The sequence below is a fragment of the Lissotriton helveticus genome, chromosome 4_1 (genome assembly GCF_964261635.1).
Source record: "Lissotriton helveticus chromosome 4_1, aLisHel1.1, whole genome shotgun sequence".
In the NCBI taxonomy this organism is placed as follows: domain Eukaryota; kingdom Metazoa; phylum Chordata; class Amphibia; order Caudata; family Salamandridae; genus Lissotriton; species Lissotriton helveticus.
This window is the reverse complement of record NC_136063.1, coordinates 2,138,175,879-2,138,196,363: the sequence shown is the minus strand read 5'-3', so window position 1 is coordinate 2,138,196,363 and position 20,485 is coordinate 2,138,175,879. Positions and strand designations below refer to the sequence as shown.

The 20,485-nt window shown below is 47.8% G+C and overlaps 1 protein-coding gene across 1 annotated transcript in view; it reads right to left on the bottom strand.

The window, feature by feature from the left end:
• The window catches only part of RLIM (ring finger protein, LIM domain interacting), a 129,329-nt gene that overhangs the window by 20,434 nt on the left and 88,410 nt on the right, over nucleotides 1–20,485 (bottom strand). The window lies entirely within an intron of this gene.

The following is a 20,485-nucleotide window of genomic DNA, read 5'->3' as shown; positions in this document are numbered from 1 at the left end:
TAGCGTCACTGAAATGTGACACAGGATCATGGGAAATGTAGTCCATAGATCCCTAATGCCGCGTTTCTTGTAAAGCATGGTGATAACGGAATGTCTAATAATTTACATACTGGAAAGATGTTTACTGTTCTATTAGGTGTATTGTAGTCTGTAAGGAGTTACGTGACGTGACCTTCCGAGTGCCGTGCTGTACAGTATCTATCACGATATTTTAATTGTGGTGTACGGTATTGCGCCTATTTACTCGGGGTGTTCCAAACTATACAGTATCTATCACGATATTTTAATTGTGGTGTACGGTATTGCGCCTATCCACTCGGGGTGTTCCAAACATATAATGTATAAAGAAACAGTCTAAGGTGTCAGAAGGTGTTACATTATTTCTTCGTTGTATTATGTTCCAACACGGCTGCGCCAGCCAAAACGTTTAGAACAGCATATATTTCTAACCTATCCTCGTCAGCTATGATTATTTTGGTAGATGGTCCCCCATCTATTCAGTATGGATTTGGTAAACATATGGAGAGTGTCTTTGTGGGAGCACTGGAAGAGTACTAAAGAGAACACAACGAATACCGAGATTACAGGTATGTTGTGCACATTTTGTTAATCCAATAAAAAAATCACATATGATGTGCTCAAACATTGTACACGGATCCTGGACAAGCGGACTTGGGCATTATTTACAGAGACATCCATGGAATGTCCTCATTCAGCCCGGCTTTGTCGCAGTTTAATTTGTACACCCATTTTTGTTCGATTTTGAACAGATGTTTCGAAATGTCAGTTATGTGTAGTGGAATAGTTGGTTGTTCCAATACAGTCCATTCAAAATCTGTAGGTTTGTGTCCTACTTGTAAAAAATGGTTTGTAAGCCTGGTTGCCTGTTTTTTGCACCTAATCGTGCTTTTATGTTCAGAGATTCTGGTTCTGATTTTCCGAGTTGTCATTCCGACATATCTCAAGAGGCAGGGGCAAGTAATAAGATAAATTAGATTACTGCTATTGCAATTTGTACATCGCCTTTGTTCCCATGGGCGTCCGCTCCCTAGTAGTGGAGCGTTTCGTCTGTGGGCAGGCTGCACAATTCCCACAAGGGTGATGTCCCGTTACTGGCAGCATATCCCATAATGTGCCTACTTGGTGTCTCTCTCTTGTCTGTGGTCTGGTGTGTATCAGTTGGTCTTTTAAATGGGAGGGAAGAGAGAAATTCTACCGCTCACAAACAGAACTCGCTTTGCTTTTTTTTTTTGGGTGTACAAATTAAACTGCGACAAAGCCGGGCTGAATGAGGACATTCCATGGATGTCTCTGTAAATAATGCCCAAGTCCGCTTGTCCAGGATCCGTGTACAATGTTTGAGCACATCATATGTGATTTTTTATTGGATTAACAAAATGTGCACAACATACCTGTAATCTCAGTATTCGTTTTGTGTTCTCTTTAGTACTCTTCCAGTGCTCTCACAAAGACACACTCTCCATAGGTTTACCAAATCCATACTGAATAGATGCGGGACCATCTACCAAAATAATCATAGCTGACGAGGATAGGTTAGAAATATATGCTGTTCTTAACGTTTTGGCTGGCGCAGCCGTGTTACTACATAATACAACGAAGAAATAATGTAACACCTTCTGACACCTTAGACTGTTTCTTTATACATTATATGTTTGGAACACCCCGAGTGGATAGGCGCAATACCGTACACCACAATTAAAATATCGTGATAGATACTGTACAGCACGGCACTCAGGTCACGTCACGTAACTCCTTACAGACTACAATACACATCTTTCCAGTATTTAAATTATTAGACATACTGTTATCACCATGCTTTACAAGAAACGCGGCATTAGGGATCTATGGACTACATTTCCCAGGATGCTGTGTCGCATTTCAGTGACGCTACCCCCATCCAATCGAATGTTGGCAAGAGTAAACAAAGATGGTCGCAGACGCCGATCGATACCTCCCCGTATAGCCCAGTTGGCTGCCAGGAGTACAGACGGACAGGTCAGTAGGAAAAAGCAAAGCGAGTTCTGTTTGTGAGCGGTAGAATTTATCTCTCTTCCCCCTTTTTCTGTCATCGCGATAAACTGTACGCGTTGCGGGACGCCTTGGGTTATTTGCCTCAACCCTTGACATGCAAGACACTTAGAGAAAGGCGGGTTGATCTCTACCCATTAGCATTTGTCTTTTCGAGTGCACAAGACTTGGTACACATGTAGCGGCCTAGCATTCCAGGCATATAACTTGGGTAAAGGGGAGTGCTCCATAAAACCAAACAAAACATGACAACTTACAGATACTTTGCGCTCGCCCCTGTTAGCACCAAGGCAAGCGCATCGGTCTGTCATCCTAAACTTCTAGGGTAGACAAAGTGTTACTACGCTTCACAATGATGTTTCTTGACAATGAGAATATATAGACTACTAAACTTCGTGCAAAGTTAGGAACACATGAATGTTCGAGTTCAGAACATTCATGTACCAAGAGAACGAGAAGATAACATCTTAGATACATGATTTGATGTATAATAAACCGCAGAGGAATTGAAAGGATGATTTTCCTACAATTTATTCTGGTGTTTTTTATTTTACTGACCGAGTTGTTTCTGTCCAGTGATCGCGAAAACAAATATGACTAAGTATTTTTTCTACTACAGGGCGGTGCCCCGTTATCCTGAGCTGTATGCCAGGTGAGGTGAAGCACGTTCCCCTCGCAATAGAGGTGAGTGCGAGGTCGAAATGCCTCGATAAGTTAGTTCAACCCAAGGTTTACAGAAGTAATCACTTTATAGTATGTGATAACTTGTGATGACTTAAACTAATGTTGGTTTTGTTATCCTGTTTTGTTTTGCTGTGTTCTGTCGTCTATGTTGCCTGTGCCTTGACATTTTCGAAATCTGGATGTCTTCTACCATACCAGGAGGATTACCAGGAGTGACCAGGTGATATAATTATCATTCTTTGTGTTCACTACACTTTTATTTAAATATTGTTACAAGGAGTAGCAAATAATCAATAGGTCCTGAAGAAGCGGTAGATACCTTTGTGGATCTTGAATTTCCGCAGAAACATGTCGACCAAAAGATCAAGTCAGTAGCTATTTGTTCAATCTACTGACCCATTTGCACTTACCTGTTTTTATTGTCTTGGAAATGGACGGCTCCAGAATAAAGTGATTATTGCGATCATTCTCCAATTTTAACTAGAGCACTTTTCTTTACCACTTTATGCACTGCTTTGTTACATTTATATTCACACACCAGCCACTGGCCACTTGAGTCCTAATATTAGAGCGATTAACCACTTGACATAAATATCTCCTGAGGTGGTTATAACATGGACTTCCCACTGTGCGAAGTGGTCCAGATGATCAATAGGGCGGCACAGAAAAGTAACTGATGGATATTCCTTCACACTGTGTAAATATCCGGTTATATACCTCAATGTTTGAGGCTTATATAGTCATCAAGGCACACAGACACATACTCCTTTCCTTTTCTTTAGACCCATAGTCACTCTTTTGCTATAATAAATGTCTTGACTAGGGGGCTGTGACTGTGCTTGGTCGGTAAATATCCCCTTGGATCCTCCACCCATCTAATTGTTTTTGTTGTCCTATTGGCTTGCGTCATAGTGCATGGGAAAAGGTGGCTTCTCATTGTAAAGGAGGCTTCTTAGTCCCTCCTGGTTAACACCCTGTTAACCTTTGGCCCCGCCCACGGCGACTGGATCTTTTACTGGCGGTGTTATACGGGATGCTTTAATTAGTGTGTTAGCAATATTTTCTTTACTAAACAGTGTGGGAGAATGGCGGCGCTGGTTTCTCTTCTGTACTAGATTCAGTTGAAAATGGCTCTACTTCCACCTCCTCCCTCCAGCCGTCGTCGGCAGTCTCCATTCACACGTCAGCGAGTCCGGCTCCCTCTTTCTTCCAGACTATCTTTCTGTAAACTCCTCAACAGCGAGTGAGTAGATCATACCTTCAAGTCTTTGCGTGCAACCAAACCGTAACGAATAGTTTTCTTACCTGTCGGTGTAGTTTTGCAGCTTGAAGATCTTTCTGGATTCACTATGCTGTGCATTATTCCGCGGTCTTGTGATTGGGTCCGGATTCGTAGTCTTTTCTTTTTTTAAATTTATTTTTATTTGTAGCCCAGGTGGGCGTCGGCGTCACACCTCCTTGGGTGCATTTCCGGTGACGTCGGCATGCTTCCTGCGGAAGCTACCACTCTTGGGCGCCATCTTCGGTTTCTTTTTTTCTGTGTTTCTTTCGTTTCCGAAGTAACGGCAATGTTCTATTTAGGTGATATTTTACCGCTTTGTACTTTTAAAAGTCCCTTTTTTTTTTCTTTTAACCACCTCTTCTCTCTCCAGTCTCATCTTTCTGGCGGAGGCGGGTGGGTTCGCTAGTGAATCCAGAAAGATCTTCAAGCTGCAAAACTACACCGACAGGTAAGAAAACTATTGGTTTTGCAGCGTGAATCTTTCTGGATTCACTATGCTGTGCATAGATTTTGTAGCGGTTTCTCATTTCTGTGGCGGCTGGGTGGAAGATGAGCGTTGGTTATTGAATATGTGCTGGAGCACCTTTTGTCCGACTTGTGCTTCCTTGTTCATCTGTATATCCACACAGTAGTGCTTTGTGAACGTGTGCACCGAAGCCCATGTTGCCACCAGGCATATGTCTTGTATGGGTGTGTTAGCCAGGAAGGCTATTGTTGCACCCTTTTTCCTAGTGGAGTGGGCACGTGTCCCCTCTGCTAGCTCTTGTCCTGCACGTATGTGGCAGAGTTGAATTGTTTGTGCGATCCATCGTGCAATAGTCTCTTTGGTTACTGCCTTGCCCATGAAACTGTTGGCGAATGACACAAAGAACTGTTTTGTTTTCCTGTGTCCCTTCGTCCTCTCAATGTAGTGCATGACTGCCCTTCTGGCGGCCAGGGTGTGCAGGGCTCGCTCTGCGCTACTGGTTGGTTTTTGGAAAAAACTCGGTATCTGTATAGACTGGTTCATGTGGAATTTGGACACCACCTTCGGCATGAAGTGTGGGTCAGTCCTCATCACAACCCTATCATTGTGTATTTGTATGTAGGGTTCTTGTAGCGTCAGCGCCTGAAGCTCGCTTACTCTGCGTAAGGACGTTATTGCAACCAGGAAAGCTGTTTTCATAGTTAGCATCTTTAGGGAGGCCTTGTGAAGTGGTTCAAAGGGCTCTTTCATGAGTTCAGTTAGGACTATGTTCAAGTTTCATGCAGGTGGCGGCACCCGCTTGGGTGGTGCGATCCTTTTCGCTCCTTCCAGGAATCTCTTCACCACCTGTGATGTGAAGAAACTCCTGCACGTTTCTCCCCTTGTGTAGGCGACTATCGCTGCCAAGTGAACTCTTAACGAGGATGAGCTAAGGTTCTTCTCCAGCAAGTGCGTCAGGTACTTTAGCACTGTGGAGCCCTTCTTCATCTTATTGTGAAGTCCTTTTCTGCACCACATTGTGAATCTTTTCCATTTCGCAACATAGCACTTCCGAGTGCTGGGCCTTCGTGCCTCCCGAAGGACCCTCAGGGTGCTTTCTGGCAGTTTCAAATGTGCGAACTCTATGTCCTCAGGAGCCATGCTAGTAGGCTCAGGCTCTCTGGCTCTGGGTGTAGCACCTCTCAGTTCTCCATGGAGAGTAGGTCTTTCCTCTTGCCGAATCTGTGGGGTGCACACTGTCATCTCCATGATCTGAGAGTACCATGTCTGTCTGGCCCACTGTGGCGCGACCAGTATCAGGGTCATGTTGCTCGCTCTGCACTTGCTCAGCACTCTGTGCATCAGTGGTATCTGGGGAAAAGCGTAAGCAAATGTCCTTGACCAGTCTCCATAGGGCATTCCCCAGGGACCCCTCCTCGGGCTGTCTGGATGCGAAGTTTTGGCATTTTGCATTCCGGCGTGTGGCAAACAGGTCCACTGATGGTGTTCCCCATCTGTCGAACAGCCACCTTGTCTCTTGAGCATTGAGCTCCCACTCGTGGGATGCCGATGTCTGTCTGCTGAGCCAGTCTGCCTGTATGTTGTCCTACCCTGGTAGGTGTATGGCTAGCAGGTCTATCTTGAGAAGGATGGCCCATCTCCATATCTCCTGCGCCAGCGTTGAAAGCGTGGCTGACTGTGTGCCACCCTGCTTGTTGATGTAGAACATCACGGTGGTGTTGTCTGTTTGTAGCAACACCTTGTGCTTGTACAGTCTTGTTTGGAAAGCTTTCAGTGCAAGGAAGATGGTCTTCAATTCTAGGTAAATGATGTACTTTGTCGCATCTGCTGGCGTCCACAGACCCCTCACCTTGAGCTCCTCCATGTGAGCGCCCCATCCCTTCAGGGATGCGTCTGTAGTGATGGTCACTGTTGGCGTTGGGGGCGTTAGAGGCTTTCCCCTTGTTATGTTCTCCATGGTCCACCATGTCATCTCCTTCTGCACTGCGTGCGTCACAACCACTAGATCCTCCCAACTGCCTGTAGCTTGTGACCATTGCTCCTGTAGCCATTCTTGAATGGGTCTCATGTGGAGACGTACATTTGGTACCAGGTGGATGCATGATGCCATCATCCCCATGATCTTGCTCGCAGTCCTCACTGTCCGAGCTTGTCCCTTCCGGTAGAGGCGAGTTTCCTTCACCAGCGCCCTCTTCTCGCTGGGGAACACCTTGCCCTGTAAGGTGTTGAGCTGTGCCCCCAGGAAGATCTTCACTTGTTCCGGCTCCATTGATGATTTCTTCCAATGGATGGAGAACCCCAGGCTTATGAGCGTGCTCGTCACTGTGTGTGCTGCTTGCATTTCTGGTATGAGTTTGCTTTCACCAGCCAGTCGTCCAGGTAGCGGTATACGTTTATTCCCTGCCTTCCTAGGTGCGCTGCGACTGCTGCGAGGCACTTTGTGAAGACCCTTGGTGCCGATTTCAGCCCGAAGGCTAGTGTCGTGAACTGGTAGTGGCTTTCTCCGATGGTGAACCTGAGCATATGCTTGTGCTTTCTGTTCATTGGGAAGTGCAGGTAGGCGTCCTTGAGGTCTATTGTGACCATGAAGTCCCTGATCTGCAGTTGCGGGAGCACCTCTTGCAGGGAGGTCATTTTGAATTTTTGCGTTCTTATGAATTTGTTCAGGAACCTTAGGTCCAGAATGGGTCTCATTGTCTCGTCTACTTTTGGTACCAGGAAGTACGTTGAGTATATTCCTTTGTTTCTTTCCTTGAAGGGTACCCGTTCTATGGCCTGCTTCTGCAGGAGTTCTTTTGCTTCTTCCTGAAGGCGCTCTAGCTGTTTGTTTGCTAGTGGCTTTCTTTTTGGTTTTCTGCTTGTTGGCCTCCCCTCCAACTCTATGCAGTATCCGAATTGGATGATGTTGAGGATCCATTTGTCTGATGTGATTTCTCTCCATTCTTGGAGGTAAAATCTTAGTCTTCCTCCCACGGGTGTTATGTGGTCGTAGATGTCTAGCTTGTCTTGACCCCTCTGTACGTGCTGCCCCCTGGGATCTTTTCTGTGGGCGGGCACACAGAGTTTTTTTAAGTCACTTAGAGGCGGGCTGCTGTCCCCCTCTTCTATTCTGTCCACGTCCATTTCCTCTCCCTCGAAAGGACTGGCCTTTTTGTTGGTACTGCCAGGACTGCTTCTGCTGACCCTGCTGAGCCTGCTGAGCCTGCGAGTCTGCCTGGTGCGTTTGGTGGAAAGCCTGGTGTGATGTACCTGGCTGGTTTCCACCTCTCCCGCCAGGCCTCCGTGACGGTGTGCCCCTTTTGTTGCCTCTGAACTGCAATGCTCCCATGGACCTTACTGTTTCGTTATCCTTTTTTAGTTGACTCAGCTTCTCATCAACTGTTCCGAAAAGCGTATCGCCGTTGAACGGTGTGTTCAGGATGCTGTGTTGCACCTCGGGTTTGAAACCTGAAATCCTGAGCCAGGCGTGTCTTCTTTCAGTGACACCCATCATCATGAGCCTGCTGGAGGTGTCTGCTCCATCCAGGGCCGTCTTGAGGCAAGAATTTGCCACGTTCTTCCCTTCTTCAACCAGTTTTTCGGCCTTCTGCCTGGCATCCTGGGGCAGGTCCTTCACCAACTGCCCCAGCTCCTCCATGATCTGGTACATGTGCCTGTTTATCAGGGGGTTGGAATTAGCCATGCGCCAGTGGGTCGCGGCATTCCGTTCGATCCTTCTGCCCACCAGATCCATCCTCTTGCTCTCCTTATCCGGTGGTGGTCCAGAAGTAGTGGGCACGTTAGCCCTCTTTCTTGCTGTGGCCGTGATAATGGAGTCTGCGGAGACCGTGCCCTGAATGTAGGGTGGGTCCTTTGAGGAATGTTTGTATTTCTTGTCTGTTCTGGGAGTTACAGCCTTGCATGTTGCGGGTTCCCTGAATGCCTCCTTCCCCTGAGCCAAGACGCTGTCGAGCATTGGTAGGTACTGGCTCCTTGTTTGTGTGGGGAGCAATGTCTCTAGAAGGAAGTCTGCTTTCTGCTTCTCTTCGTCGAGCTTGAGTTTGAAAGCTGCTGCGGAAAACTTTATCACCGAGTTGTAGGCCCCGATGTCGTCCGGCGGCGAGGGCCTCGAGGGATATGTGTCGACCGCCTCCTCTGGGCTGTCGGTGTCGACATCTAGGTAATCCACCTCCTGTAAGTCCGAGGGGGCCAACTCGGCGTCTGTCCTGCTGTCCTCTTCCTCCCCATAGTTGTAACTATAGTAGGGACTGTCGTCCTCTTCCTGGTCGTCGACCACCTCGACGTCCGGGTCTTGTTCCTCGGCGACCTCTTCCTCCTCGACCACCTCCATCACTGGTGGCTTGGTCTTGTGTGGAATCGTGAAGGTTTTCATCTTTGCGTCGAATTCTTTCTTCCGCTGCAAGATGTTTTCCATTTCGGCCACGAGGCGCCTTCTCTTTTTCTCCATCTCGGCTGCGTGTTCCGCGTCGGATGGTTCGGCTGCTCTTTTCGGCGGTTGGCTCGGCACCGTGCTTTTCGGTGCCGGAGGCTTCGACGCCGAACCGGGTTTCGGGTCTCTGGTCGGCGTCGGCGCTTTAGGGTCCTTCTCCCTCGGCGTCGATCGATCCTTTTCGGGGACGATTTTTGACGACTTTTGCTGTTCAACAGCTCTCGGCGCCGGGGACTCCTTCTCAGAGGGTCCGCTGGGCCTGTGAGTAGTCGCGGGCGCCAGGTGTTTTGGCGCCGGTGCTTTCGGGGCCTTGCCCTCGTATTTGAGACTCAGAGTCTCTCGGGTTCTTGGGGGCCGGAGAGTCTCCTACATTATCAGAAGTCTTGGTGTAATCGGTCTCTACGACCGTGTAGCTGTCGTCTTCGGCGGCATCGTTGTCCTCTTCCTCGGAGGACATCCCCAGCTCGTGGAGGGATGGAGTCGGGGCCTTCCCCTGCAGGGTGGCGTGCGCTACCCTCTGTCTCTCACACCAAGGGTCTTCGGGGTGAAGGCGGAGCAGGCGTTGCAGTCCTCGCTTCCGTGATTTACCGGTAGGCAAAGGTTGCAAACCGGGTGCTGGTCCTTCTGCGCGTACTTGTGGTGGCAGTTACGGCAGAACTTGAACGGCGTGTTGTCCATTATCGAGCGCTCAGGGCCTCCCTGGTCGCGTGTTCGTCGAAGATCTGGATGAATTCTCCTTTGCTGGTTCTTGGTCGATGAAGTCTCCTGGAGTCTTCAGATGATTTTTATTTCCAATTTCTGTATTTTCCTTCTTCTTTCTCCAAAAATGTCTGGAGCCCAAACGGGAACGATCCAGACCCGACCACGGAAAAAAAAAAAGAATCTGAAGATGGCGCCCAAGAGTAGGAGCTTCCGCAGGAAGCATGCTGACGTCACCGGAAATGCACCCAAGGAGGTGTGACGCCGACGCCTACCTGGGCTACAAAAAAAACACAACAAAAAAAAACAAAGAAAAGACTACGAATCCGGACCCAACCACAAGACCGCGGAATAATGCACAGCATAGTGAATCCAGAAGGATTCACGCTGCAAAACCACCTCACACGGGGGTGGAGTCTCGCTGTTTGTGCCTTGTGGTTTTTACTCCAAAGGCGCAGAAGCAACACAACTATGACAAGAGCAGCTAGAGGCTTTTTCAAGTATATTTGTTTATGCCTCATTGGAGCAATAATTCACGGTTGATCTGAATGGAAAATGATGACGCAGCTTTGGTTGGCTCGCTAAAAGTAGTAATTGACTTCTTTAGGTGTATTTTTGTTGGTTTTCGAAATTACTGTGTGTGCGCGAGATGAATGAATGTGCATGTCTGTGCAAGTACTTTACTACAGATTGCGGTTCTTTGATGTTTGTGTAGCCCACGTGCCATCGTGGGCTTCAGGGTGGGCCTCGAACTCGCTCTGAGCGACTAAGGATTCAGGAATATAAATTTTTTCCAGTGGATTTTTAAACATATGTTATTCATTTTATTTCAACTTCTCAGGAGATGTTCGTTTTTTTACTATTAAAACAGCTTTACTGCTGTTATTCGGTCCGGTCTAAGGATTTTGCAATGGGATTCTGCGTTAACAGGTCTGTGTCGTTGTCTTGCAATTACCTTATTGGTGTTTTTGAACCAGACTAAAATTTATTCATGAAATCAAGCATTTCTGTCTGAAGAACTGTACACTGTCCCGAGACTCCACTCCCACCTCCTCCCTCCAGCCGTCCACATTCACACATCAGCGAGTCCGGGTCCCTCTTCCTTCCGGACTTCAACTTCTTTGCTCATATACCCTTTGTGTCCTTGAATGTCTCTCGTTGATCACTTCTCTCCCTCCTCCACAGCACTGTGTTGTAATTGTATTCATCTAGCACTTCATTTCTCTCCTTGATTTATTTCCTTGGTGTTTAAATACCTTCCCCGAGACCACCCCTCCTTCCTCAATGACATCTACACCCCACCCTTTATAAACGGATCCTCCAGACTCCCTCCCATACGGTTTATACCCATGATGTGTGTAAATGTCTCGCACATTAGCCCTTTCTCTTCTATTGCAATTGGTTGGTAATTAACTGCACATGAATTTAAAAGCCCCTCTCATTTTACCCGTTCTAGCTGTATTCTCGCCCATCATACCTGTCCCTCGCATATTGCCTGTATACCCTTGATGTATTTAAATGTCTCGCATACTACCTCCCAGCTCATCTAGTGCATTTATACCGCAGATGTATTTTAATGCCCCTCTCAGATCACTGCAGTCCTCCATTTATACCTCTCATGTATGTAAAAATCTTTTACCACTTACACCTCGCTGTCCTCTACTTTTATGCCGCGGACGTATTTAAATGTCTCACTCATATTACCTTCACCGCCTTTATTGTAGTTATACCGCAAATGTATTCAAATGTCCCTCTAATCTCACTTGAGTACTCCATTTATACCTTTGATTTATTTAAATATCTCTCACCAACCCTCTCCCTCCTCGAATGCTTCTATGCCCCTGATGTATTTAAAGGTCTTTCATACCATCCCCAATTCCTCCATTGCCATTATACCGCAGATGTATTTACATTTTCATGTATAGGCTCTAATACCTTCTGGTAGAGTCCGCGCTATATAAAACTGCAATAAACAAATGAAGCATTGAAAATGAACTAGATCTCGCCTTTGATTAAGTTAGCCATTTGGTTTGCTAATGGAATTGTCTACCAAAGGCGAGACCCATTGCATTTTTAATGCTTGTTCTTTCTGTGACTGAAGTTAGAGGATTTTATAGCGACAATCGTGTCGAGACAAGTACATTATTAGTTAGGTAGATGAGATGATTAAAGTTACTAGATCTGCATGTCTAGTAAAATTTTAATGAGTTTGAGACCTTTATAGTACATTGTACAGAAGGTCCATTGTACAATCAACTTGACTAGTCTTGAAAGGATATCACTTGGGCCAATGGCTTATATCTTATGTGAAAGACCAAGGATGGAAAAGACTGGAAAGCATTCATCATATAGAACGTTTCTCACACATGCGAAGGTTCTTTATTTTATATTATTTCTGCAGCAGCTGATCTATTTAATAGGCCAGGAGAACATAAGGTTATGATTTTACCAAAATCTGCAGGTATTTCAGTTTTGAGGAGTCAAGCTTTGAGTGGATTTTCGATTGTGTTATTCAAACCCTGTTAGACATTGGCAAAGTCTAGGTGTCCTGACTTTGTAAGATTCACCAGTTTTACGATTTAGGCATTATTAGCATAGTTGTAGCCTGAGTGGGTGAGATAGAGTTCACATCAGGCGTGATCCAGCCTGTTGGGCTGTTTTTTTTTCTTTAACTATAGATACCCCAAATATTCCCACAGCATTGACTGCAGCAAACACATGTTCATGCATTCTTCCATATCTTGAAAAACACCTATACAGGGTGCCCTCCAAATACAAAACAGCTCTAATGTGCAAATGTGAGCAACTTTTTCCAACCATCTTGTTTGCGAATGAGGGACCATTATTACATTTTAGCTGCCTCTTGCATTAAATGGTCTTAACTGCAGTGCAAGTCAATGGTGAGAAAAAATCCCAAGTGTCCCCCCATAAAAGTCCCCATTTCCAGTTGCAAGTCTATGGTATTCCATTATTACATCTATCGCTACCCTGGCAAGACATTGAAGCACTTTATAGCAGGCAAAATGCTGCTACGAAACCTAGCTAATGGTTAACCCAAAGGCTATTGTAGATAACTTGAATTAAGCGTGTGCTCTTACAGCAAGCTGATTGTTTTGAAAAATGAATCCTTTTTTAAAAATAAGGATCTTTCAGGACTGATGGACACACACACACACACACACACACACACACACACACATCACATCGCCAGTGGCTAAGGAACCAGGCAGGGTTGCCCCATCACCCTTCTATTCATTCAGCACGTCCAAGCTTGTTGTGACTACAACATATCGGGTGTTGTGTGTGAAGGTTTGCTGGTAGTGCATTTGTATGCAAGTTGGTCGATGACTGGGTGAGAGGAGGTGCAATTGTTAATTCAGTCCTATTGCGTATGAATGCAAATGGTCCTTGAAAGTCCGTAGTACATGGATTTGAGCGTTCTGTGGGGCCTGGGGCTGGCAGGATGAATGGCATTGTGCATGAACGGTGTGTGAATGGCCCAAAAAATGGCTGGTGCTTGACGAACAAGTTACTTACCTTCGGTAACGCTTTTTCTGGCAGATACAATATCTGCCTGTGGATTCCACACCTTGTGAATATCCCCCTGCGTCAGCAACATTCGGAAATTCTTTTCGTAGCTTTGCGTCGACGTGGACTCGGACGTCAGAGGCACATCATCGCTCGCGACTCCGCTGACGTCACCGACGCCTATAATAGGCCCACGCCGGCGTGGTGACATCAGTTCCGCCCTTTTTTCCGTGCCTTCGAGGCACACGGACGGACCAATGACAGTAGACATATACACAGTACAAATATCAAGGTAACAGTGCGAGGCAAATGCAAAAAAACATTTGACAATAAAATAAATACATAATAGAAACACTGGCATAGAAGAGTGGACAACGGGGAGGCGGGTGGGTCAGTGAGGAATCCACAGGCAGATATTGTATCTACCAGAAAAAGCGTTACCGAAGGTAAGTAACTTGTTCTTCTGATAGATACATCTGCTGTGTGGATTCCTCACCTTGTGAATAGAGTTCCACAGCAGTCCCCACTCCCAGAGGAGGGTGTCCACTCTTCTAGACCAGGAAATCCTGGAGAACAGAGCGTGGAAAGTGACCGTCCCTCCTCACCTTGGAATCCAAGCAGTAATGCTTCGCGAAAGTGTGGAGGGAAGACCAAGTTGCCGCCCTACCAATATCCTCTACAGGAACACCTCTAGCCAATGCAGAGGTTGACAACTTAGCTCTTGTAGAATGAGCCCTTATACCCTCTGGTGGTTCCTTACCGGCCAAAAAGTTAGCAGATCTTTATACAGAGGACGATTCATCTCGATAAAGTTCTCTTATGGACCGCTCTTCCTTTCTTGCAGCCAGCAAAGCCAATGAAGAGCTGGTCATCCAACCGACAGTCTTTAGTTCTGTCCAAGTAAAAAGACACCGCCCTCTTGGGGTCCAGACGGTGTAATCTCTCCTCCTCCTTGGAAGGGTGTGGGGGAGGATAAAAAGGTAGGAAGGGTAACAGATTGACCAAGGTGGAAAGGAGTCACCACCTTAGGCAGAAAAGCAGCCCTGGTCCTAAGAACCATTCGATCAGCATGAATGGACAAGAAAGGGGGCTTGGAACTAAGAGTTTGAAGCTCACTTACCCTCCTTGCCGAGGTTATTGCAACGAGGAAAACGGTCTTAAGAGTCAAAAGCCTCATAGGACATTTGTGAAGAGGCTCAAAAGGAGCACCCATAAGAAAGGTCAAAACAAGATTTAAGTCCCACTGAGGCACAATAAAAGGAGTAGGAGGGAACTTATTCGTGAGGCCCTTCAAAAACCTTAAAACCACAGGAGATTTAAAAAGAGATGGCTGGTCAGGCAAACCGAGAAATGCCGACAGCGCTGAAAGATAGCCCTTCACTGTGGCAACAGCAAGCCCCTGTTGCGCCAGAGAAAGGGCAAACTGGAGTACATCAGACAAATGGGCTCTCAAAGGGTCTATAGATTTCTCCCCACACCAAACGACAAATTTTGACCACCTATAAGAATAGATGGACTTAGTGGAGTCACGCCTGGCTGACAAGATGACATCCACCACGTCAGGCCGGACAGAAAAAGAACTCAGGTTGCCCTCTTCAATCTCCAGGCATTAAGGTGTAAGGTCTGGAGGTGGGGGTGTAGAACCTGCCCCTCCATCTGGGAGAGGAGATCTGCCCTGTGAGGGAGACGGGACGGCGGGTGACAGGAGAGGTGGAGAAGGTCTGAGTACCACACCCTTCTTGGCCAATCCGGGGCGACCAATATGACTTGGGCCCGGTCTTGGCGAATTTCTCAGAACCAGAGGAATCAAAGGTATGGGAGGAAACGCGTAAAGGAGTTGCGAGCTCCAATTCAACTGAAACGCGTCCCCCAAGGCTCCTTGCATCGGATACTGGAGACTGCAGAATAACTGGCAGTGAGCATTCTCCTGAGTGGCAAAAAGGTCCACCTGAGGAGTCCCCCACGTCCGAAAAACGTGACAAACTACCTCCGGATGAAGCCTCCACTCGTGGTCGGCAGAGAACTGCCGACAGACTGTCTGCACGAACGTTCTGAGCTCCGGCCAGATGATTTGCCATCAGACAAATCTGATGGTCCTGAACCCAGGACCAGAGACGCAGAGCCTCTCTGCAGAGACACTGCGACCCCACTCCTCCCTGCTTGATGATGTACCACATCGCAGTCGTGTTGTCCGTCAGGACTTGTACTGACACCGCAAAGGGAAGGGAGGAAGGCCTTGAGTGCCGCAATTCCAGAAGGTTGATGTGAAGCAACCTTTCCTCTGGAGACCGAAGACCCTTGACCTCCAGATCCCCCAGATGAGCACCCCACCCGAGAGTGGATGCATCCGTTATTAGCGTGGCCACCGATGGAGGAAGTTGAAAAGGCTTTCCTTGCGACAGATTGCCTTCCACGCTCCACCAAGACAGATCCGCTGCAGTTTCTCTGGAGATCCTCACTGACTCCTTGAGATCTCCGTTGTGCTGATACCACTGCCTGCGGAGGCACCACTGGAGAGCCCTCATGTGCCAGCGTGCATGGTTGACCAACAAAATGCAAGAAGCCATCAGACCGAGCAGGCGAAGAACCTTCAGGACTGGAACGACCGCTCCATTGAAGAACAAAAGGAATCATTTCCTGAATGTCGCGAATCCTTTGAGGTGGAGGGAATGCACGACAAACCGTAGTGTCCAGCACTGCACCTATGAACAGGTTGCGCTGGGAGGGCACCAGGTGAGACTTGGGTACATTTATCGAAAAACCCAACTTGTGCAACAACTGAGTTGTCTCTTGCAGATGATGGAGCACCTTCTCTGGCGACTCCGCTTTGATCAGCCAGTCCCGATACGGGAATACAGGTATCCCCGACCTCCTGAGATGTGCTGCCACCACTGCCATCACCTTGGTGAAGACTCGAGGCGCAGTAATAAGACCAAACGGAAGAACCACAAACTGGTAGTGTTGCGACCCAACCGTAAAACGGAGATACTTTCTGTGTGACTTCAAGATGGGAATATGGAAATACGCATCCTGCAAGTCGATCGACACCATCCAGTCTTCTTCTAGCAGCGCTTGAAGAACCTGTGCAAGAGTGAGCATCTTGAACTTTTCCTGTTTCAGGTAAAGGTTCAAGATCCTGAGATCCAGAATTGGCCGAAGCCTGCCATCTTCTTTTGGGGGATCAGGAAATACCGGGAGTAGCACCCCTGACCCCTTTCCTGCTCTGGAACCATCTATATCGCACCCTTTCGAAACAGTGGCAGGACTTCCTCCTGCAGGAGAAGCAGGTGGTCCTCCGAACAATAACCGTGGCAAGGAGGATAGTTCGGGGGAAATTCCCGAAAGGGAAGAGCATACCCATTCCCCACGAGATTGAGAACCCAAAGATCCGATGTAATCAATTCCCAATCTCATAGGAAATGGTTAAGCGGACCCCCCCAGTGGACCCACATGATCCGGAATGGCGGATCTAGGGCTGCTTTTCTGCGGTGGTTGGGGGCTGGGATGGGGAAGAGGAGGAAGCGTGACGGCCCGAGCTCGGGCCCTTTGCTTGCCTCTATAAGCTCTGTATAATGTGTTTTGCTGCTGCTGTGGCTGCTGCTGGGTTGACTTATAGGTTCGAAAAGAAGATCTGCCAAATCCTCTTGAACGTCTTCCAAAAGTGCCCCTGGTCTGAAGGCCCAACGACTTTGCTGTCGCTCTGCTGTCTTTAAAGCGTTCCAAAGCAGCGTCTCCTTTTTTTCCAAACAATCCAGACCCGTCAAATGGAAGATCCATTAATGACGCCTGGACATCTGTGGAAAACTCACTTGACTTCAGCCATGCAGCTCTTCTTGTCGCTACGGAAGAACCCATGACCCTCGCCACAGAGTCCACCGTGTCCAACCCACTTTGAATAACCTGCCTTGCTGCAGCTTGAGTATCAGAGATTACCTCTTGGAAGTCTTTTCTATCCTCCTCAGGTATCTTAGGCACCAACTGTTTCACAGTGTCCATAAGAGCGTGGATATAACGCCCCATCAAACAGGTTGCGTTTGTGGACTACAAAGCCATACTGGTAGAGGAGAAAACCTTTTTAGCAGCCTGATCCTGCTTTCTCGACTCCTTTTCTGCTGGGACCTGCGGAAATGCACTCGTAGATCTTTTGGAACAGGCAGCCTGCACCACCAAACTCTCCGGCAGAGGATGAGAGGTTAAAAATTCCGGGTCTTCAGGAGCTGCCCTATACCTCCTAGCTACAGCCCTAGATACAGCTGGAGCTGATACAGGATTTTTCCAAATCTCTAAAATTGGATCTTGAATTTAAAAATATTTCTATAGCGCACTTTTACCACGCGGTTTCTTGGCGCTTTTGAACAGTAGGAAGGCCAACAGGAGCGGAGGGAAGACTAAGCATTGTAAGCTCGAGAAAAGAGCAGGGTTTTTAGACCTTTCCGGAACTCAGTGTAGGAGGGTGTCCCGCGGAGTTCCGTCGGGAGAGAGTTCCAGAACGCGGGAGCGAGGACTGCGAATTTTGTTCCACCTGCCTTTTTCTTTCTGAAACGAGGGATGGTTAACAAGGCCTGATGAGAGGAACGAAGCTCTCTGCCCGGCGTATAGGGCATGATAGCGGAGCAGATGAACTCCGGAGCGGTGCCCATTCTGGCCTGAAAGGTGGTGCAGCCAAGTTTAAACAAGGCTCGCTCTTTCACCGGCAGCCAGTGCAGGGCCTGCAATAAAGGAGTGACGCGATGGAATTTAGGCAGGCCATGAATCAGGCGGGCAGCCTGATTCTGCACTAGCTGCAGACGGCGAAGGGCATAGGCTGGGGCGCCGTTGTAGATGATGTTGCCATAATCGAGGCGCGAAAGCACCATAGCCATCACTATGATCTTTAAAGCGGGCAGAGAGAAGAAGCGAGAGATCTTCCTAATGGTTCTCAGGGAAAAAAAACTGGAAGAGACAACTGAGTTGACCTGGGAGTGAACAGAAAGTGAGGAGTTCAAAAAAATACCAAGGGTTTTGACCTTAGGAACCGGGATCGGAGGGACACCAAGTGAGGGAGGCCAGTAAGAGGGGGACCAGGGACTGCAACCACCTCCGGTTAGGACTAGTTCCGTTTTGTCCGGATTGAGTTTGAGGTGGTTGCAGTTCATCCAATCCTGAATGAACAACATGATGGATTGGACATTCAGGGATGAGGAGGAGGAATGGGAAAGGTTAAAGATAAGCTGGAGGTCATCGGCGTAGTTAAACACCGTGACCATCTTTCAAGGCATCATTAAAAGGTAGCAACGGTTCAGTCACTGATGAAGGAGAGTGAAGGACCTCTGTGAGCAGATTAGATATAAATTCTGCAGTTGGTAGAGCAATGTTCAATAAACTTGCAGCCTTCTTTATCACCACATGATAAGGTGCCACATCCTTTGAGGGTTCATTAGAAACTGAAACAAGGTCCCATTCAGGTGACAGTTCTAGGCCACTAGCTACAGACAGGTCCTCAAAAGGGTCCTCAGATTCCTGTAGTTGGCCCTCCTCCAGATTTTCCTCTCGACATCTTTCTTCCTCCATCAATCTCTGGACTTCACGCCTAGATCTTTGCTTCACATTCGAAGCAGTCGGATCCGCAATCGACTCCGACGGAGCCGGAGTCGAACTAGACGTCGGACGAGGGAGAGATCCACGACGTTGCTCAGGGTTCGGCATCAAAGTTGATGGAACTGGCGTCGAAGCAATCGGAGTCATCGATCTCGGCGTCGATGGCTTCGTTGTCGAAGGCCTCGCCGGAGTCGGATAATGCCAATGCGGCGTCAGAGCCGGCATAAAGGGCGCAGGTGCATAGGATTGAGGAACACCCAGACCATATGCCATCGGACCCATGGGACCAGTAGGAGCCCCAGAGGGATACATAGCCCTTGAATAAATTCCGAACATCGCATTCAGGAAATGCGTAGGATCCTGATCTGGAGCCGGGAAGGCTGGCTACGAACCCCCAGGTTGCTCTTGAGGGCGTGGAGTCGAAACGACGTCGATCTCCTCTTCGGGCTGGTGCACCGGAGTCGTACGACCTTCGGGCAGCTGAGCCCCTCCCTCTCCAACCTCCTCACCTTCATCCTCCCGACCTGAAGGATGGGATGGGTCCGGAGATGGAACAGCTTTCTGCTTCGGCGAACTCTGTGAATTCGCATGCGACGCCTCAACTTCGGCTTCCTGTTCTTCCGAAGCCGAAGATACTACCACCTTCTCGACCAGCTTCACCTGCGACTTGGAACCAGACTCCTTCCTCGATTGATGTCGGGATTCATGGCTTCTCTTTTTATGCTTCCTTTTTGAAGATCTTGAAGCATGGGCCGAGGACGAATCCGATCGCGACCTCGATCGAGACCTTGACTTCGAGCGTAGAGTCCACGATCTTGATTTCTTCTTCTCTTTTCCTTCTTTAAACTTGGCAACAAGAAGTTTTGCCTCTCTTTCCCGGAGGGCCTTTGGCGTCATCTTCCTGCAGGATTGACAGTCCGACGTCGTGGTCGGAGCTCAGACACCACAAACAGCATTCATATGGATCTGTAATGGACATTATCTTGTTACATTCTCCGCAGGCTTTAAACCCGGTCTTCTTCGAGGTCATGTTGAAAGAGAGAAGACAAAGACTAGAAATATAGCAAGTAACAAAGTTACAGCAAAGGCTACAGACGATCCCAGAAAACCGTTCGCGTCGACGACGCGGAAAAAAGGGAACTGATATCATCACGCCGGCGTGGGCCTATTATAGGCGTCGGTGACGTCAGCGGAGTCGCGAGCGATGCCGTGCCTCTATGACGTCCGAGTCCACGTCGGCGCGAAGCTACGAAAAGAATTTCCGAATGTTGCTGACGCAGGGGGATATTCACAAGGTGAGGAATCCACACGGCAGATGTATCTATCAGAAAAGGTTTTACAGCTCACCTCCAGTAATCAGGGTTCAATATTCTGCTACTATTTATAGTATTTGATCTTTGTTACCTAGTACTCCAGGACTTTCTAAAACCAACTGATACAAGTCTGTACTGCAGCGGTGCATGGACTCCAAAAGAACAATATTTTTGAAAACTGAACACCCAGAGGTGCACAGGGTGGGCTATATTGCATTCATCACACCCTCTTATTGGTAAAGCCCTCCAAAAACCGAATGGCTAAAATCACACCTTTTCTCACATTTCTGTCAGAGCTTTGCAGCATTAGTTTATTTGTAATTTGTGAGAAATAAGAGTGCTGGGGGGGGGGGGGGGGTGGGGGGGGGAATATTGTATGCACCACATTTACCAGAGTCCTATTCTGTTTTAAACTATAGCAACAATCAAATGCTGTTCTTCAATCTACTTGCCACATT